Consider the following 6,573-nt stretch of genomic DNA (forward strand, 5'->3'; position numbering starts at 1 on the left):
AAAAAGGTCAGCACCCTGAACTTCAAAGTATACAGGCAGAATTATCAAGACTGAAACAGATCAAGTAGACAGCTTTCCAAACTGTCCAACCATTACATCCATACCAAACAACATCTGGATTTCAAAGCTGGGGGGCTCTGGACAACGGCTTTCCAGAGTTTCATCTGATCAAATCACAGAACACTTCTCAAAGTGAGCCCCAAAACAAAGCTACACATCAGGGCTTATATAGCCTTCTCCTGGCTCAGGGAATGTAACAACCTTATTGACTCACTGGCCAATCAAGAAGTATCTACTGAAAAACAAGCCTCCCACCCCAGGCTCCAGGTGCACTTTAGCCTAGGGGCAGGGAAGATCTTTAAAATTTACATTTCCATTACAGAGAATCAGGGAAAGAATGATAAAGGAGATGGCCTTTGAGTTAGGCCTTTAAGGAAGGTTGCATCATCAACAAATGGCAACAGGAAGAGATTAGAAAATTTAAAAAGGCATTCCTGACATCTTTTTTATCATTGGAAAATTGTATGGTGTTTTAAAGTATTAGCCTTGAGAGAACTGTTTTCAACAATTTTTTTTTTGTTTCTTTTTTTCCACAGGGGAAAAAAGATGACAGTTTTATTATTGATGTGCCAACATACCAATCGACAGAATTCATAAGTACAATCAGTCTCCTCAAAGAGGATGCACTGCATATGAAATAGCTTTCAAGTGACATGATGCTTAATAAGTTAAGGAAACGGACTTCTCTTTTCACAGGACTGCATCCTCACTTCACTCTCTTGACAAAATCCTCTCCTTTCTTGATGGAAGCTTTCAGCTCAGGAATGGCCTCAGCAACCATCTTCTCTTCAAAAAGGAGGGCTTGCCAATGCCCAGGTTATTCTCAATGCCTTTTTTCCCAAGCAGCAAGGGTGTAGAGAAATAGGAGCACTCTGTTTCTTCTAATCTGACAAAGGAGCATTCCAAGACTCCCTCCTTCCCATTCATTGCATCCACAACAGAGAAGACAAATATGGCACCAGCATAGGCCATGGACAGGGTAGCAGAACCTGCTCCAGCTTTAGCTTTAACAACTTCTGTCCCAGCGTCCAGGATCCTTCCTGTCAGGGTTTTCAATTGATCCTCAGGAAATTCCACCTTCGGGGTGCACTGAGAGATCAGGGGGATGATGGTCTTCCCTGCATGGCCGCCAATGACAGGGACATTGACTAGAGCTGGATCTAGGCCCTTCAGTTCTGCAACAAAAGTATTTGCTCTGACGATATCCAGGGTTGTTACACCAAAGATTTTGTTGGGGTTGTACACACCTTGTTTCTTAAAAACTTCTGATGTGATTGGGATGGTAGAATTGACCGGATTTGCAATAATACAGATCATGACTTCTGGGCAATGCTTGGCACAGGCAGCAGCCAGAGTAGCTATGATTGTAGCATTGGTGTTGAAAAGGTCATCACCAGTCATTCCTGGTTTTCTGGGGACTCCTGCAGGAATCACAACAACGTCACAGCCTTTCTAGCAATCTGGAAGCTGCTCAGGTCCCATGTTTGCTCTGGTCAAAATGTGGCTCAAATCGGCTGCTACACCAGGAGTCTGGGTAATATCATAGAGTGTTAGGCAGCTCACCAAAGGGCTATTCTTCTGGAGCAGCGAAAGCGGCTGTCCAATTCCTCCAGAAGCACCTAGCATGGCTACTTTTGCATTATTCTGCCCGGAGGTGCTTAGGCTGAGGTGGAGGGTGGAGCCCATGGGGCTGGCGAAGGACGACAGCATGCTGGGGATGGACCGAGGGCATGGGGCCAGTGCCAGGAAGGAGAGCAGCCTATGACTGCAACCGTTTTCAACAATTTTTAATGTCTTATCTGCAACAATTATGGAAACTATGAAATTAATATATTTTGATGCAGAATGTTTGGATTTAAATATTATAGTTTTCACTGGCTATCTATTTGTTGGAAAATATTTGGATTAGTAAATAGTTGATAGATAATCCTGAATACTGAGACAAGCTTGGCACTTGAGAAGAGAGAGGAGAGAATGCATTTCCAAACCTTCTTTGCAAAAGTGAGGGGCCACGGGTGTAAAAGCTTCCTAAACTGATGGAGGGGCTTGATGGTCTGGACTGCATTTTTCTGTTTCTATTGTATTCTTTGTTATCAGGATGGCTCCATGTGTGGCAGAAGGGATGGGATCCATTGGAAAATGAATGATCATATATATACATACACACACATACGTATATACTATATATGTCAATACAAAAAATTTTGAAGAAAAATAGTTCATACAATATTTGAAAATGTTCACATATCTTGTTTCCTGATAAAAATGAATTATTAAGAATTCTGTCAGTCAGTAAATATTCATTTATTAATTGCCTACTATGTGCCTAAGCATTCTATACCTATAATCTGAAATTTGTGAGTCATTTCCTTCTACAAATGGTATATGTTTGGCTGAACCCAATCTTATTCCTTTGTAGGTTTTTTTTTTTTATCATACTAGTAACAACAGAAATTTGTGAGGTATGTTATATTTTAAAGAATTTATATATACTATATATGCATATATAAATATAAATGATATAAATTACACATAATAGCCTTGTGAAACATATGATCATCAGACAGCAAAACTAATTAGAATATTAATACAATCTGATGATAGAGGCAATCTTCTACCAAACATAATCTGCAAAGAAGGGAGGAAAGAGGGACAGAGATGTGCATTTTCTTATCTCTTCTCTAGTACTAACCTTGGTCACTATAAGTCTCATTTTTTAAATTTTCCATTTACTAGCTGGTGTAATTGACTTAGTGCTGGGCATAGGATCAAGAAATCCTGAGTTCAAATCAAGTCTTAGAGGCTTATCAGTCTGCAACCATGGCTGTCTGTTTGCCTCAATTTCTTCAACTGTAAAATGGGAATAATAACAAAGAACACATATCCCACGGTGATTGTATGGAGTAAATGAGATTAATATTTGCAAAGTAATTACTTAGCACAGCGCTTGGCACATTTGTTGTTTTGTCCTTTTCACTTGTGTCGGACTTTTCATGAACCCATTTGGGGTTTTCTTGGAAAAGATATTGGAGGGATTTGTCATCCTTCTCCAGCTCATTTTACAGATGAGGAAACTGAGGCAAACAGGGTTAAGTGATTTGCCAGGGTCATTTAGCTAGTAAATGTCTGAGACCAGATTTGAATTCCGGAAGATTAATCTTCCTGAAAAGCACAAAAAAGGCGCTTAATACATGCTTGTCCCTTATCCCTCAAAATATAGAACTGGAATCTATTTTTCGTATTTTAGATTTAAAATATTGTAGTTATTATTTATGTTGTTTTCTTGGTTTTCCTTACTCTACTCTGCATCAGTTTATATAAGTGATCCTCTACTACACTGAATCCTTCATATTCATTATTTCTTGTAGCACAATCACATTCTATTATATTCATGTACCACAATTTATTTAGTCATGACCCAGTTAATGAGTATCTACTTTGCTTCTGGTTTTTGCTACCACAAAAAGAATTGCTATGAATATTTTGGTGCATATGGGAGGTTTATTTCTGTCTTTGACCTCCTTGTGGTATATGACTAGCAATGGAAACACTAAGTCCAAGAATACGGATATTTTTAAAAGCATAATTTCAAACTGCTTTTAATTCAGAGTTCAATTAATTATATCTTAGTTTCTTTGTAGTTTTACAAACCCTTCCAAACATTGCAATATTGTCTTTTCCAGTTTTTATCATCTCTGGCAATTTGATGAAAGTGAGATAAAACCTCAGTCTTGTTTTGATTTAATATATTTTATTAGTGACTTGAAGCAATCTTTTATAAATTGCTAAAGGGTTAGAATTTTTTTTCATAATTTTTTCCCATACAATGTCCCCTGAGCCCCACCTATTGGGGAATGGTTCTTGGTGTTAAGGATTTTTGAAAGTTTCTTATATGTCTTGGATACTAGGACCTCATCAAAAATATATGATAAAACATTCCCCCTCCCCCAATAAAATGTCTTCTCCGTATCCTGACTACATTGATTTTGTTCATGCAAAAGCCCTTTTAATTTCATGTAACTTAAATTATGTATTTTATCTATTGTGATCACTTATAGCCTTTGATTAGCTAATCATATCATAATCATAGCCATAGTTGCCAAATGTGGTAGTGTTTTTTCTCTTCTTCATCTCCTCCTCCTCCTTCTTTTCCTCCTCCTTCTCCTCCTCCTTCTCCCTTTTATCCTCCTTCTTCTTCCTCTTCCTCCTTCTCTTCTAATGGCATGACCTTTCATTCAGGTTTTGAATACATTTTGAGATTAGGTGATTTAATAAATACCTATTGACTGATCATTATGGTGTAACATGTTCATCTAAAAGTTTTCTGCCAAAATGCCTTTTAGATTCCCATCAGTTCTTGTCAAAAAGAGAATTATCCTGATATCTTTTATTTGGGAGAGTTTATCAAACACTGGATTATTTAGTTCATTTAATTAATATTCTTCCTCATTTTATCAGTTTAGCCAATGTCTTATGTATTTTTTTAACCAATGCTAAGTAGTTTTGATAATTACTGCCTTATAATTTTAGTTTTAGAAATGTTATTTCTCCTTTATTCTTACTTTTTTCCTATTATTTCCAATGAGATTCTAAATATTTAATTCCTCCAAAGTGTTTTTGTCTAGCTCCATAAAGTATACCTTGTGTAGTTTGATTCATATTGAATTAAAACTGTAGATTAACTTAAGTTGTATCTTCACTTTTTATTATCTTGGCACAACTCAACATGATCGATGAATAGCTCTCTAATTGTCATTCTTTATTTCCTTAAAGAGCATTTTGCAATTATAACTATATTTCTTTAATGTGCTTTGATAAATTGACTCTTAGGTATTTAATGCATTTTAATGGAATTTCACTTTCTATTATTTTCTCTACATTTTGTTATTGCTATGTAGAAATGCTATTAATTTTTGTGAATTTCTTTTGTATCTTGCTACCTTACTCAAACTATTAATTGTTTCAATTAATTTCTTTTCTGATTCTCTGGAGTTTTCTAAATAAACCATCATACCATTGGTAAATAGTGTCTACCTCTAGTTATACCTTTTATTTCTTTTTATTGTTTTTATTATCCTTTGTGATATTAAGATTTATGTGAAAAAAGGAGGCTTCTTTGCTTCACTCTGCATCTATTGATAATGCTTCTAACATTTCCCCCTTGTAAATAATAACAGCTTTGGCTTTTATATATATTTCTATCATATTAAAATGGCCTCTCAAGCCTTATTCTTTGAAGGATTTTGGCATAAATTAGAATAGTGGTTTTCTATAAATATTGATATAATCATGTGGTTTTCAGTATTTTTGTTTTCAACATGATTACTATTGAGAGGCAGCATGGCATTGGGGATAGAGAGTCAGTTTTAGTGTAGGAGAAGCTGAACTCAAGTCTTTCCTCTCACCCAAAATGAGTGTATGAACCTAAATAAGTAATTAACTTGTCAGAGACACAAACAACTCTCTTAGAATATGTTATAGAAAAGGTACCATTGTACTTTGGTAGAAAGAGTTTCCTCATCAGTAGCTTTTCTTTATCAGAAGTTCTCAAGTCCAGTATTATCTGGCATAAATTCAACCAAGTCACAGTGAATAATAATTGAATATATTTCTACATTTTCATTTTTGTTTATTTTTCTGTTGGATTTATCTCTAAGAGAAGAACATAAAATCTCCTACAGTGGTTCTGTTACTACTTGTGACTTTTTTGCAATTTACTTAATTTTCCTTTACAACAGTATACTTTCAAGAAAAAAAGAAGAAATTATGATAAATGACCAGATGCTGTGTAAATATTTTTCCCTATGCCCCATCCTCCCATTTACTCAGGATCACAACCAAGGTGTTATCCTTATTTCCTTACACTCTTCTGCCTCCCATATCCAATCATTTGTCAATTCCTGCCATTTTTACCTATATATCATCTCTTATATGCATCTCTTCTCTACCATGACATTGCCATTACCCTGCTATTACCTCATGTCCTAAGCATTGCAAAAGTCTGCTGGTTGATCTTCCCACTGCAATCTATCCTCTACTCAGGGGTCAAACTGATCTTCCTACAATGCAGTTCTGACCACATCATTCCTATCTTCAGCAAATTCCAGTTGCTCCCTCTTACCTTTGGGATCAGCTATAAAGTCCTGTGTTTGGCTGCCTCCTACCCTTTCACCCTTCTTGTATCTTGTATCTTATTTCCCACATTGTCCTCTGACAGGAACACTAACACTGGCCTCCTTGCTATTCCGTTCCTCCACTTCCTAAATCTCAGAGGTTTTCTTGTCTGTTTTTGACAGACAGTCTCCTCTGAACAGTCTCCTCAACCTCCTTCAAGTCTCAGCTAAAGTTTTATCTTCTGCAAGAAGCCCTTCCTAGTCCTCTTTACCTTAGTGTCTTCCCTCTGAGACTACTTTCAGTTTATCCTGTAGCATCTTGTTTGCAGATAGTTGTTTGCATGTTGTCTTCTTCTACCCCAATTAAACTGTGAGCTTCTTGAGAGCAGAGGCTGTGTTT

The 6,573-nt window shown here is 36.4% G+C and overlaps 1 pseudogene; it reads right to left on the reverse strand.

Annotated features, from left to right (window-relative positions):
* Positions 1–540: 540 nt before the first annotated feature.
* LOC138169226 (malate dehydrogenase, mitochondrial pseudogene) lies at positions 541–2,468 on the reverse strand (annotated as a pseudogene).
* Between the last annotated feature and the right edge of the window lie 4,105 nt (positions 2,469–6,573).

The sequence above is a fragment of the Petaurus breviceps genome, unplaced genomic scaffold (assembly GCF_028583685.1).
Source record: "Petaurus breviceps papuanus isolate PSGF00001 unplaced genomic scaffold, PetGlider_PUasm1.0 37, whole genome shotgun sequence".
NCBI classification, from domain to species: Eukaryota; Metazoa; Chordata; class Mammalia; order Diprotodontia; family Petauridae; genus Petaurus; species Petaurus breviceps.